This window comes from Neofelis nebulosa, chromosome 2 (assembly GCF_028018385.1).
Source record: "Neofelis nebulosa isolate mNeoNeb1 chromosome 2, mNeoNeb1.pri, whole genome shotgun sequence".
In the NCBI taxonomy this organism is placed as follows: Eukaryota; Metazoa; Chordata; class Mammalia; order Carnivora; family Felidae; genus Neofelis; species Neofelis nebulosa.
This window is the reverse complement of record NC_080783.1, coordinates 78,460,230-78,473,537: the sequence shown is the minus strand read 5'-3', so window position 1 is coordinate 78,473,537 and position 13,308 is coordinate 78,460,230.

The window sequence follows — 13,308 nt, the reverse complement described above, 5'->3', positions numbered from 1 at the left end:
TCTACAAGGGAATATAGTACTTAACATCCCCACACTTATTTCAATGGAGATCCCTTTTTCACAGAATGTTTATTGATCTCCTTGAGAACAGAATTCTGAAATACCACTTGGGAAATGGTACTCCAGTTTTCACTGGAGCCTGTTGGCTTAAGAAAAGGTCTCCTCGACTATAGATGCTGGAGAGGATGTGGAGAAACGGGAACCCTCTTGCACTGTTGGTGGGAATGCAAATTGGTGCAGCTGCTCTGGAAAGCAGTGTGGAGGTTCCTCAGAAAATTAAAAATAGACCTACCCTATGACCCAGCAATAGCACTGCTAGGAATTCACTCAAGGGATACAGGAGTACTGATGCATAGGGGCACTTGTACCCCAATGTTTATAGCAGCACTCTCAACAATAGCCAAATGATGGAAAGAGCCTAAATGTCCATCAACTGATGAATGGATAAAGAAATTGTGGTTTATATACACAATGGAATACTACATGGCAATGAGAAAGAATGAAATATGGCCTTTTGTAGCAACGTGGATGGAACTGGAGAGTGTGATGCTAAGTGAAATAAGCCATACAGAGAAAGACAGATACCATATGGTTTCACTCTTATGTGGATCCTGAGAAACGTAACAGAAACCCATGGGGGAGGGGAAGGGAAAAAAAAAAAAAAAAGAGGTTAGAGTGGGAGAGAGCCAAAGCATAAGAGACTGTTAAAAACTGAGAACAAACTGAGGGTTGATGGGGGGTGGGAGGGAGGGGAGGGTGGGTGATGGGTATTGAGGAGGGCACCTTTTGGGATGAGCACTGGGTGTTGTATGGAAACCAATTTGACAATAAATTTCATATATTAAAAAGAAAAAAAAAAGAAAAGGTCTCCTCTAAGGTCATCTGAAGGAAATTTAGCAGCACGTACAAGCAATGGGAAGTACGGCAGCAAGTTACTTAAGTACTGGAGTCAACCTGAATCTTTTCAAATCACAGCTCTACCACTTACTATTCCTGCATCCTTGAGCAAATTACTGAAGTTCTCTGTGCCTCAGTTTTATCTGTAAAATGCAGTTATGAATGGTGCTACTTCAGCAATCTCTGGATGAGGATTAAATAAGTAAATAAATGTAGATCATTTAGAACATCACTTAGCATAGAAGTCCTGAACTGATACTAGCTATTATCCTTACTAGGTCTTGGAAGCAATATAGTAAATTCATAGCTCCGCTATGAGTTCTGTGGGGCTATTTTAATTGGGACAAAATAATTGTTGTAGCAAATTGAAAGAGTCTATTTGTTTGCCTGAGGCTTTAGAACATTGTACAATTTCCCATATGTATGAGAGAATTAAAACACTATCCTGGCTGAAAACTGGTAAGTACTCTTTCAGGTGTAGAAAGATCAAAAACAGACTGGTGAAGAAATGAATTTTCCTTCCTGTTCACCATTCTGGTATGTTTAGGTTACTGGTTTTAAATATTAGCTTGGATTTTTGGCAATTGACCACTTGCCATGAAAGGAGAAGACCAAAACTATGATGGGCTTTGATGTCCCACTATGAGTTTCAGAAACCTAGCACAGAAATCCTTATAGAATCAGAGGATGATGAGGGTGTTCAACAAAAAGAGTTGGTAATATTGCCCAGTGATGTAGGGAATTAATCTCAAACTGTAGTCTAGTAGAGGAAGCCTTAGGTGGAAAGGTGATAGAATTGTGTATATCACTCCTTGAATTTGAGGCCATTTGTCATACCATTTGTCATAGCTAGGGCCACTGAAACACCTACTGTGCATTTAGGCCTAACTCAGACTTTTGGATCCATCATTTCTTTGGTGATCCAGTCCCTGCTTTGTATCCAGCTTTCCAGGAATTTTGATTCTGTCTCCTCTCCCCACCAAACTTGCATTCCAATCCTTACCTCAGTTCATAGCTCCCCATTTCCTCTGGACCTGGGGGCCTGCCTTGTCCCTTACAAATCCTTCTGTAACCTGTTCAGACACAAAGGGCCGAATCTTTTCTGATAACTCATTAAAGCTAAGGCATTACTATCTACCTCTTTCCTCTCAAGGATTTTTAAAGGACTCAAGGTTTCAACTGGCGTACCAGGGATAGCTTGTTGGAGGAGGTGCACTTAAGCATGTTAGTTTCCATGGTTTTCCTTAAGTCACATTCCATGTGATGGGCCATCCTTGGCATTGATTGTAACTCCATTTTTCTTGTGTAGTTTTGCCCAATAATTGTCTCCATTTTATATCTACAAAAAACTTAACGCACCTTTCTTTTAGTCCTTATTATTTTCACTTTATCCCAGACATGAGATAGCAGAATACATTAGACAAAACTATTACTTCATGCCTGAGTTATTCTGAAGAATAGGTCAGGAAAATCTTATTTTGTAGATGAGGGGCTAAGATTCAGGGAGGAGGTAGATAGGAGTTGTCCAGGCCATGCAGTTAAATTGACCCCTTGCTCTTCTGGTCATAAAAGATATTTAGTACATGATGACAATAGCTCCTTCTTGCTATGCTTATTATCTTGGGTTCCAGGATCTGTTTCTGATGGAGCCCTATTTATGGATGAATGACAAGGCCACTTAGAATGTGGTCTGAATTGGTTTCAAACTTTCCATGCTCAGAGGAGCCAGCAGCAGCTGACATTATAAAATCTGCTCAGGACTCATACTCAAAGCATTTTCTTAGCAACTAATGTAGCAAAGTTAAAGGATATCTGTTTTATCTTGTCTCTTTTTGTTCAGATGCATACAAAGAGGATCTAAGGAGGCAAGTAGGAGAGAAGAAAAGAGTCAGGCATTTCTGGGGATTTGTGACATCACACTCCCTTCACAAGGAGTTGACGAACCACAAGAGATTTCCCCCCCACTTTTCCTGGAAGTTTTGAAGTCAGTTATGATAACTAGGAGCAATTCCTAGAGATGTCTGTAATATTAACCCAGCAGAGTCACCTTATATAAGGCATGATTTAAGGTACAAGATGATTTCAGGAATTGGAGGAACTAAAGACCATGGGTTTTTAGAACAATTTAGGTATAATTTCTTTGCCCTGCTCCATTGAAAATCAGGTCTTTGACTTCTCTTTGATGGCTCATTTGCCCTAGAGCATTAGACATTCTTCAGATGGTTTGTAGAGTATTTTGAACTTTCTTCCTAGTTGGGCCTGGGGCGGTGAAAGGGAGGAAGGGATTACAACAGCAGGAGCTGGGAGTTCAGTGCCTGTCTAAGTACTGGAGGACCCCCCAGACACTCTGTGGAAGTCAAACGTGCTTGAGTAAGAGTTGTCTGGGTTATCACAAAGCAAATACTAACTGAATGTATAAGCAGAACTAAGACTAGTGGATAGGTTCCTATTTTCTAAGCTAATATTTCAAGTATTTTCTTGACCGAGGTTGATATATGCACAAGCACATTTTCAGGAACTCCGATAGAAGAAAAGCTGCTACTTCCTTTTAACAAATTCATTAAGAAACACAGCAAAGATAATCCAGAAGCAGTCAGAACGCTTCATATTTCATTTTAAATAACTCCTTTGCGGGTGTTGAATGCTTCTTTGCAGTACCTCTGGTACTACCAGAAGTGATTTGTAACAAAGCACTGGAGAGAAAGTATCCATCTTGAGTTAATCCAAACCCTGCGGGACAACACACACTCCAGGAATAATATTGGTTTCCTAGTTAGGCAGCAGCTGCTGTCTCTCTTGCCACCGGAATGATTGTGTTGACAGATCTTTGTAGTGTGAATCAAATCTTAAAGGCATAATGAGAAAAAGCAACACCAGAGCTCTCATCCACTCTTTTTGGTAAGACTTTTATGGAGTTGTTTTGAAATAGGGAGTTGAAGATGGAAGAGGGACCTGTCTTTTCTGCATTTGGACTCAGGAGTGCTTAATGTTGAAGGTATATTCATTTACCTGTGTTAAATTGAGCTCTTTAATGAGGGAAGGCAAAGTTAGGGAAGGAATAAAAAGGCTGCCACTTAGGTTCCATTGCTTATTAAGGCATTCAGGGATTCTGAATTTTTTTTTTTTCAACCTAGTTTCTGAAAACATAGTAAACCTTCAGAAATAAAAATGCATTTGATCAACAGAATGTTATCTGTGAAGCTTTCAATCCATTGGTGGTGAGAGAGGGGTGGGGGACAGAGAGAGAGACAAGGACACCAACAAGGAAAGAAAAAAGCAAACGCCTGATCTACAGAGGTAAACAATCAGGTTAAAAGCCTTGGGAGTGTTGCAACTGAAACATTCATTAGAAAGCAGAGAAGACAGAGCTGTGGTAAATTAAAGGTGGATGTTTGTGTGTGTAGAGTTTGATCTGGTGCAGTGCATTTGAAAGTGCACACGCTCAGATCCACACAAGGATGATTTTAAAGGCCAAAAGAGTCTTATAATCTTAGGGTGCTGAACTTGAAATCTGTTTTAGCCTTAGGGCCATTACAAAAATCTTGAATCATTTAAACAGTGGTAACAATGGCTGCCATATATTTTGAGCATTAATTTAGATAATTATGCAGATGCTGATTTAATCATGACAGTCCTGTCAGCTGTTTTGCTATTCCCATTTTACAGACGGTGAAACTAAGATGAGCAGAGGTTAGGTAACTTGCCTAAGGTGCCATAGGAATCAGACTCTCATGCTTAACTGCAGAGTTCTTGTGGCAGAGATGGTGATTTGTGTCCTTGCATTTCCCAGCCTCCCTGCAAGGAGACAGAATTCTGGCCAATGAATTGGGAGCAGAAGGCACTTGTGTGACTTCCAGGGTGAAGCAATTAAGGGTTTATGTTCCTTATCCTGATTCTCTTTTCCTCTTCCACTGGGAATGCAAAGTTTGTGTGTTTTAAAGATGTCATTGTCTCAAGATGTAAGAACTCAAAGTCACAATTTATGAAAGTATGAAGGAAATCCTTCCAACCCACATTCGTCTATGATGTGGGCAGTAAATAAGCCTTTGTTCTGTCAAACCACTTACATTTCAGGGTGTATTTGTTAGCATAGCATAGCATATCCCGTCCTAATATAAAATTTCACCATTTGTACTTTGCCTTTATTGTTTTATTCTTACTCATGTAGATTTAGTAGATAATAAAATAATGAAACTGAACATAATATTATCTCTAGAAGTGTCATCTAGAATAAGAGAATAACACAAAAATTTAGAATGGCAGTTTTTGCTTGAAAATAATGCCTTTGGGGCTGTAATCTAATTTGGGGGGTTAGGGGCCTGCTCATCTAATTTATGAAGAATCCATTGGATAGCTTTTGTTTCCAGATAGCTCATGATCTTTTGTCAACTTTTCTATAATCAGCATATCTATGAACAGGGATCAAACTGTGAATTACTCTAGTTCTCTTCCCTTTCAAATAACTTTAAAGAAAAGTCTGAAGTACTGTATATTCCTTGGCCTATTTGACTTCTCATTTTTGATTTCAGGAGATAGACTTAATAGAGAGGGAATTTATGACAGATTGGTTCCACTAATAGGCTCATATAAGAGGATGGTCAGCTGTAGCATCCTGAGTGCAGTGGGTCTAACTTACCTCCTTCTTACAGATGGGGAATATGAGATCAACTCTGTTTTCCGGAAGAGAGCTATTACTGAACTTTGATATCTAGCACTTTGCCCTTTGTTAGTTATTCTGAAACCTGTAAGAAGAAACTTTCCAAAATTTTCCTGGTAAGGAATGACCTTTGATTTCTTTGTAATGTGACAATTGTCCACTTGATTTTTAAATGCTGATTGTGCAGATGACTGATGCAGGGAAACAAGTTCTCCCTGGGGTAACATCATGAGTGGGACCAACTGAACACCATTATGCAAACCCCTGCTCAAAATTTTATTTAATAATTACCAATCCTGATTCTGTGGTTGATTTATTTGGTTGTTTATTTATTTTTTGGTATATAATTAACATAGAGTGTTAGTTTCATGTGTGCAAAATACTGGTTTGATATTTGTGTACTTTCCTCATTGCTCACCATGGTAAGTGAAGATACCATCTGTCACCATACAACAGTATTACAATATTATGGACTATATTCCCATCATGAATGGCAGTGTTAGCTGACTTGGGAATAACCATGCATAACATTAAGCTCAGCTGGTAGTATTAGGATACTGTTGGAAAATCTTAAGGAATACCTTTATTTCATAGTACCTTCTTCTGTTAATTCCATGTGTCATTTAAAGGCATCTAGAGGGGGGTGGAAGGGAGGGCAGGGTGGGTGATGGGTATTGAGGAGGGCACCTTTTGGGATGAGCACTGGGTGTTGTATGGAAACCAATTTGACAGTAAATTTCATATATTAAAAAATAAATAAATAAATAAATAAATAAAAATAAAGGCATCTAGATAGGGAATACATAGAGCTGGACTTTTGATCTGAGATACTCTCTATTCCAGGTTTCTCTCTAATACGCTTATTTATATATTTTAAACACACCTTCCTTCAGCACATATGTCCCTAGAAAGGGTAAACTTTGATTACGTCTTCCTTAAAAACTGGTAGAAGTTAAATAAAGGTATATGATTAACACATTCAGGGGGAGGAGGGAATTGGTGTTTTGGGGAGAATGATGAAAGGGCTAGATACTTTTTGCCCCCCCCCCCCACATGGTCATTGCCATCAAAAACCTCAGTGTTTGATTCTTCTAATAGATTTTATATATGTCACCTTTTCCTTCTTTTAGATTTATGTTGGTAATTTAGCTTTGAAATCTCAATACCGACTGAACACCATTATGCAAACCCCTGCTCAAAATTTTATTTAATAATCACCAATCCTGATTCTGTGGCTGATTTATTTGGTTGTTTATTTGTTTTTGGTATATAATTAGCATAGAGTGTTAGCTTCATGTGTGCAAAATACTGATTTGATATTTGTGTACTTTCCTCAGTGCTCACCATGGTAAGTGAAGACAGCATCTGTCACCATACAGCAGTATTACAATATTACGGATTATATTCCGTGTTGTACTTTTCATCTCCATGACTTAGTTATTTCACCACTGGAAATGTGTACCTCTTTATCCCCTTCATCTATTTCACCCATCCCTCTTCTATGGCTGTTTAAAAAACTGATCCTGGGTTAGGGGCTCAGGGCACGGTGCAGCAGTGTTAGAGGATGGAGATCCAAAGATGCTTCTTCCCTTTCTCTTTGTATGGAGGGAAAGGCTTTCCTGGTTTTGATAGAAAGTAAAAGTTGTTCCACGTTGACAGGACAGATGAGGCAAGGCACAGCATTAGCTGTTCCATCTGGTGTTTCTTAAATAGGACAAACTATTCTTGGAGTTCTGCGAAGTGCCTGCTTCATCTCACAAGAGTTGGAAATGACTGGGCTTCTTAGTGAACTCAATAGGTGGGAGATGTGACTTGTAAAGCTAAATGAAAAAAAAAAAAAAGGAGACTTAGGGCCTATGGAGAATAAATGTCTAGCAAATGATTCTGTTGCTACAAAAGCTCAGCAAATAGGAGTTTTTATGATAAGCACAATTCTGTTCCCAATCCATAGATCTTATTTTTAATAAAAAGCCTCCTATTTCTCTTTAGTAATCCTTTCGAGATTACAGCTGCAGTTTATCATTTGCAATGATAAACTCACCAGTCACCAGGTGTTTAGCACAGGATTTGGGGAGGTGAGTGAAATTGAAATTTCAAAGCCACTTTCTCTGCATGTGCCTCATAAAAATTTTTGGCAGCTATTGCTGGAATAAAGCTTCCCTTCCATCCTCTTCCCTTGGCTCTGAAAGAGCTAGTACATTGCAGTGAGCTCTGTGTAACTGGATGTTCTGTGAAGTTATCTCAGCTTATTTCTCATTTTTCTGTCTTAGGACTGCTGTTTCAAGTTTGATATAAAAACATTATTAGATTGCACATATGTTTCTGATCAGGAAGTTCTTGAATAGTTTCTTGGAATCACCATATTCTAATAGAGTTAAAAAGACAAGCTTAAAAAGACCACCCCTGGATTGTGACTTGACCTGATGAGTCATATTGATAATCAGGTCCAGTTACATTAGATTTCAAATGTAATTTGCTTTGGTTTCTTATATCTCTATGTATTTGTGGAAAGAATCCATTTACCAGAGCGTGAAAAACTTTAAGATACCTAGGAATAACTTTAACAAAAATGTTAAAGGTACATATTTTACAAAAAATATAAATCTGTACTGAAAGATACAGAAAATACTGACAAACAGAGAGGTATAACATGTTTCTGGTGTGGATGATTCAATATTGTAAATACATCAATTAGTCCTGAGAAAATCTGTAAGTTCAATGTAATAACTGCAATAAAATTTGACTTTTTAATGTACCTTGATTCTAAAGTTTGCCTGGAAGATAAATTTGGTAAAAATAGTTAAGAAAACATTGAGGAAGAAAAATCAAACAGGAAAGTGCCCTTTACTTTCCTATTTTGGTGGTTGTTATATTGGCAATAATTTTCTGGACAGTTCAGTTTAATAGCAACTCATAAATTTTAAAAAATTAGTGCACAAATTACTTTTTGCTGGATTAATTCAAAAGATTAATATTATACTTCATTGTTGCCTTCCTGGTTGAATTAATTCTATGTAAGTCAAACTGCCCTTAAATTTTTATTAATAGGATTTTTTGAGACTAGGACTCTGGTGTGTTTGGTATAAAATAATGCTTTAATGGTCTTATATTTTTTATTATTTCACTACAAAAGTCTCTAAGGCTAATAAGGGATAGAAGTTTAATAAACTAAATATTGGAATTGAAGCTAAAATTATTTTTCTAGTATTATATACCCTGAGTGGGCCTATGACCAGAACAAATATTTATTATTATTTCTAAAAATAGTGAAACCATAAAAAAAAGGTCATCCATTAATTGTCATGTTTAACTTAGAGTGAAGTGTATTACTGGTTCCTTAACTGCATGTCAATAACATCTTACAAAAAGATTCAAGCTGAGAAACAGATGCAAATTTGTTGTCTAATTCATACCTAATGGAATGATGGGAGTTAAAACGAATTCATAAACTGCTTTGCTGCTTCCATGACCTATAACTTGACAGAACGTATCCTGAAGAAAGCTCATGTTTTAATAATATGATATATTTATGAAATGCTCTATTGTGTGAAATCTTGAATTTCACCTTAGGCTGCTTCAATGAACCACCTAAAAGCAGGACAATGAGATATTTGAAATAATAGATGTTTTACTAAAGACATTTATTCTCTACTAAGTCACAGTGAAATTAAATCAAGCTGAGACAGCCTGATATTTTTCTATATTAACTGAGTTTCTAATGATCACTGTGTTTGCATTAAAAAACTGTCTTGGGATGTAAAAAGATCATAGTCACCATCCTGTGAGGCTCAGCCCTGTGAGTAAAATACAGCTAATAAGACAGGATATGGAATTGGAATTTGAGCCAGAATTATAGGTAAGAGAAATTCCCATGATATAATTTTATTCATTCACTTATTTAAAACTACTGAGGAGCTGCTATGGGCTAGGGATCTTGTTAGATGTGGGTCTAGTGATGAGCAAGATAAGCATTGTCACTTATTCAAGGAGCTTATAATGTAATTGATGGAGTAAAACATACTGCATTTTCTTGTGTAAATTCCTTGTGAAGTTGAAATAAGGCAGTATCTGGAAAGTATGTGTGATGTGCTGTAGCTAAATAAGCATTAGTTTTCATTCTCTTTGTATCTTCATACAGAGGATACTTCACTGTATTCACTTGTCAAGAAGACTTAGTATTCAGGTGATATTGATTACCAATCGAATGTGGGTCCTGAACAGTGTGAGTGATGCAGGGAAGAGGTCACAACAAAATGTACTCACTCTGTAACTTGTGAGCAAATAAGAGAGGGAGACATATATCCACACCAGAAGAGCAGTCATTGCAAAGGTAGGCATTTCAGATACACCGCAGAATGATTCTGAGGGAATAAAAGAGAGTGGTTAAGAATCTCTCCTGACCCAGTCAACTGAATATAAATGATGTAGATCTTCTTGCTAATATCAAAGTGGTGTCCCTGGGGGTTGACAGTTCTGATGAGAATGAGTGGGGCCAAATTTCAAGTTACTGGGTTATTTAGATTTGCCCTCAGGGTCCTCTATCCTTTCAGAGAAGGCATTACTTCAAGTAGAAATGAAAACTGAGGAATTACGATCAGAGAATGAAGAGTCTTTAAACCAGAGGCAGTGTTTGTGCAGGACAGGGTGACTAGCCTAGTAAACCGACTAGAGCTGTTCTGGATTTAAAAGGAGAAGAATCCTTCAGAAGCAGTGGACAAGCGACTGTTACCCTAGACTTATTCTAGCAGTAACTACTGAAGATTTCAAGTTCTGTTACACCAACTTTGACCCTCTTTGCTTCTGCGGTTTTGTATTGTTTGTATATTTTGTATACTGCACCACTTGGGAGCTCCAGACCTAGGCTGTCTTTCTGACCCAGACTTGCTCTGAGACGGCAAAAAGAACCAATCTGCCGAACACTGTTAATATCTTCTTGGTTTCGTTTGTTTATTTAACAACATTGGGCTTATTGAGTATTTATCAGATGCTCATACCAGACACTCTTCTGGACACAGATAAGGCACCAGTGAAAAAAAACCCAGACAAATCTACCCATTCGTGTAGAGATTACATTATAATGTGTGTGTGTTAGGGTTTGGTATAGACTGGAATAAATATAATGATTAAATTAAATAGTATTAAGAAGCTGGTAAGTACTATGTAAAAAAATAGATCAAGGTAAGGTGATCAGGAATGCTGGGGGATGGGATGGTGGCATTGAGGTGATATTTGAGCCAGATATTTGAAGGAGTACAAGGAGCTTGCCTCGAGGGTATCTGAAAGGAGAAAATGGAGAGGCCCGAGGCAGCTGTGTGCCAGTTGTGTGAAAGATAATCAAGGAGGTGAGTTTGGCTGAAGCATGCGGAGAAGGGGAGACACTGAAAAAGAACCAGGTCAGAGGGACTGGGTTCAGATTTTGTAGGGTTTTATAAGCCATAGTAAGACTTTTCAGTTTCCGCTTTTGCCTTAACTGTGGGTGATGACTTTGCAACCATTGGTCAAACTTCTTTTAACACTTAGTGAAGGCCAATTCATAGTTTTTAACTTTCTAAGAAGATGGAAAGAACTATGGGAGAGAAAGAGGGTTTGTGGTCCCATGAGCTAATTGTTGAAGAATACTAAGGCTGATTGTTGGTGTTTGATTATTGGTTTGTGATTGGATGTGCCATCTGAAGGTGTGAATGTACCCCCTCTTGCTGTAGGCATAAACCTTTGGCATGAGAGAATGGTTAGTGATGCCGAGACTCCCAAACTAGGATCTAGGGAGAGGCTGTCAATCAGGACATCCTACCTCCACAATGCCTGAAGATGTTAGTCACTTTTTAGCTATTCAAACACATGAAAGAGTCATTTCTTGCTCAAAGGGCTATTTTTGAATTGTTTGATTTTTTATAGTTTTAATTTTAGTGATTGGTTGTCAAAATTTTCATCCATATTTTAGAATATTTTCTTTTGGTCTATTTAATTTAAAAAATCATGACTACATTTTAATGTTTTGCTTTTAAAAGGAGGAATATAAGAAAGGAAGATCTGAGGATTTTATCTTTAATCTTAGAAACGTGAGAGACTTCATCCTCCACCTCTTAACTCTTTAGGGGTTTTTCAATGATATCAAAATATATTTCTCATTCCAACCTCAGATGAAAAAAGGCAATTTCAAGAAGTCAGCCCTTTAGGGAGAGTTGCAGTTTCACTAAAACTAAATAAAGCAGAACAAATAGCTGGACACTTGAAAGAATCTGCAAACATATCTATTTCTTCATTTTTTTATTTACACATGCTACTTAGGGCCCATAGGTATTTTGATATTTATATGAAGATGCCGTGTATTCCATAAATAATGTTCAGGTACCATAGCTTACTCTAACACTGAATTCAGAAGACACCAAATCCAGTGAGATAAATATACATGAATTAGTTCTAGCCATGAGATTCAAATTCTTCCTGAGGGTGTTAGGTAATTTAGAAGATGAAGTCATGTGTGTCTTTGGTGACTTAGAGTACACTGAGGTGACATGTTATTAACCTATATGAGGACAAATCAGGGCCAAGGAATCAGTTGAAGCTCAGAGAGGCTGGGGCATATGACACTGAGCAGAATAAAAATTGTGACATTTGAAAGGAGAATGAGGCCAGAATAAAAGGCATTTACAAAGCAGGGGAACATTTTAAAATATTTTACTTAAAATAAAAATTTTTCCTACCAATTATTGTCTTCCCCATCTCAGCCTCCACTCATACTGCCAATACTAGAGATTTGTCCCCTGCCTGATGGTCAGTTGTGTTATGTTTTTCATATCTGGGGTTATGACTGTCTTCATGATAAAACAAGTCCTATTCCTCTGAATCCATGGCCACAGTTAGACAGAAAGGAATCTCTCCTTTAAACTTAACCACCAGGGGGTAGTCTGAATCTGAGAGTAAGTGGATAGATGAAGTGTGTTTGAGAACTTGGGTTGTTTTTTGGTCCATTTTTGGTCTTCAGACTCTGGGAGTCCAATTTTTGGAATGCCTTCTACTTTGGGAATAAAGAAACTTCTCAAAGCAGTTTTGCCTAATCACATTTTGAGTGGGTTCTTGATTCCTTCCTCAACAAATGACTTCTTACCCTCTACAGTGGTACCATCTAGGCTTTAGTCTCCCAGACCATGTCCTAGTCCCAGAACCTCAATGCTGTCACCTTCAGAGTATGACTTTGAACCTAACAGGATGAATTTCTTGAGGTCATGCTAGCTTTGAAGACTTCAAAGCCTAAATACCACTCAGAATGCCAGCGAAAGCAATTAGCATTCTGAGTGGCAACTGTCCTATCATTCATTTTGCCTCCTAACGACTTTTAAGATGTGGGTAGTCTGAGAAGCCAAATGTAACTCCATAATTCTAATTAGAATATGACTTTCAGTGTATCTGATTCATTCAGATGAAGTCAGTTTCATTTTCTTATTTATTTTTTTCTATTTTTAATTGTAAAAAATGGAAAGAAAATGTTCAAATAGTACTAGAAACTACAAATAAAAAGAAATATGTATTTTTACTTCACAATTCAGCTCTCTTTGCTAGAGGTAACTGTTACTCACAGGTTTTTTGTTTATCCTTCCAGGAAAGGAAAGAAAAATGTGTGTACAAAAGCATAAATATATACCCCCACACACACACCACCTCTTTGAAACAAAGTAGGACCATCTTGTATACATACATCTCTGCTTTGTCTTTTTCAGATTTTTAAATCTGGTATTGTTTTGGAAGTTATCCTT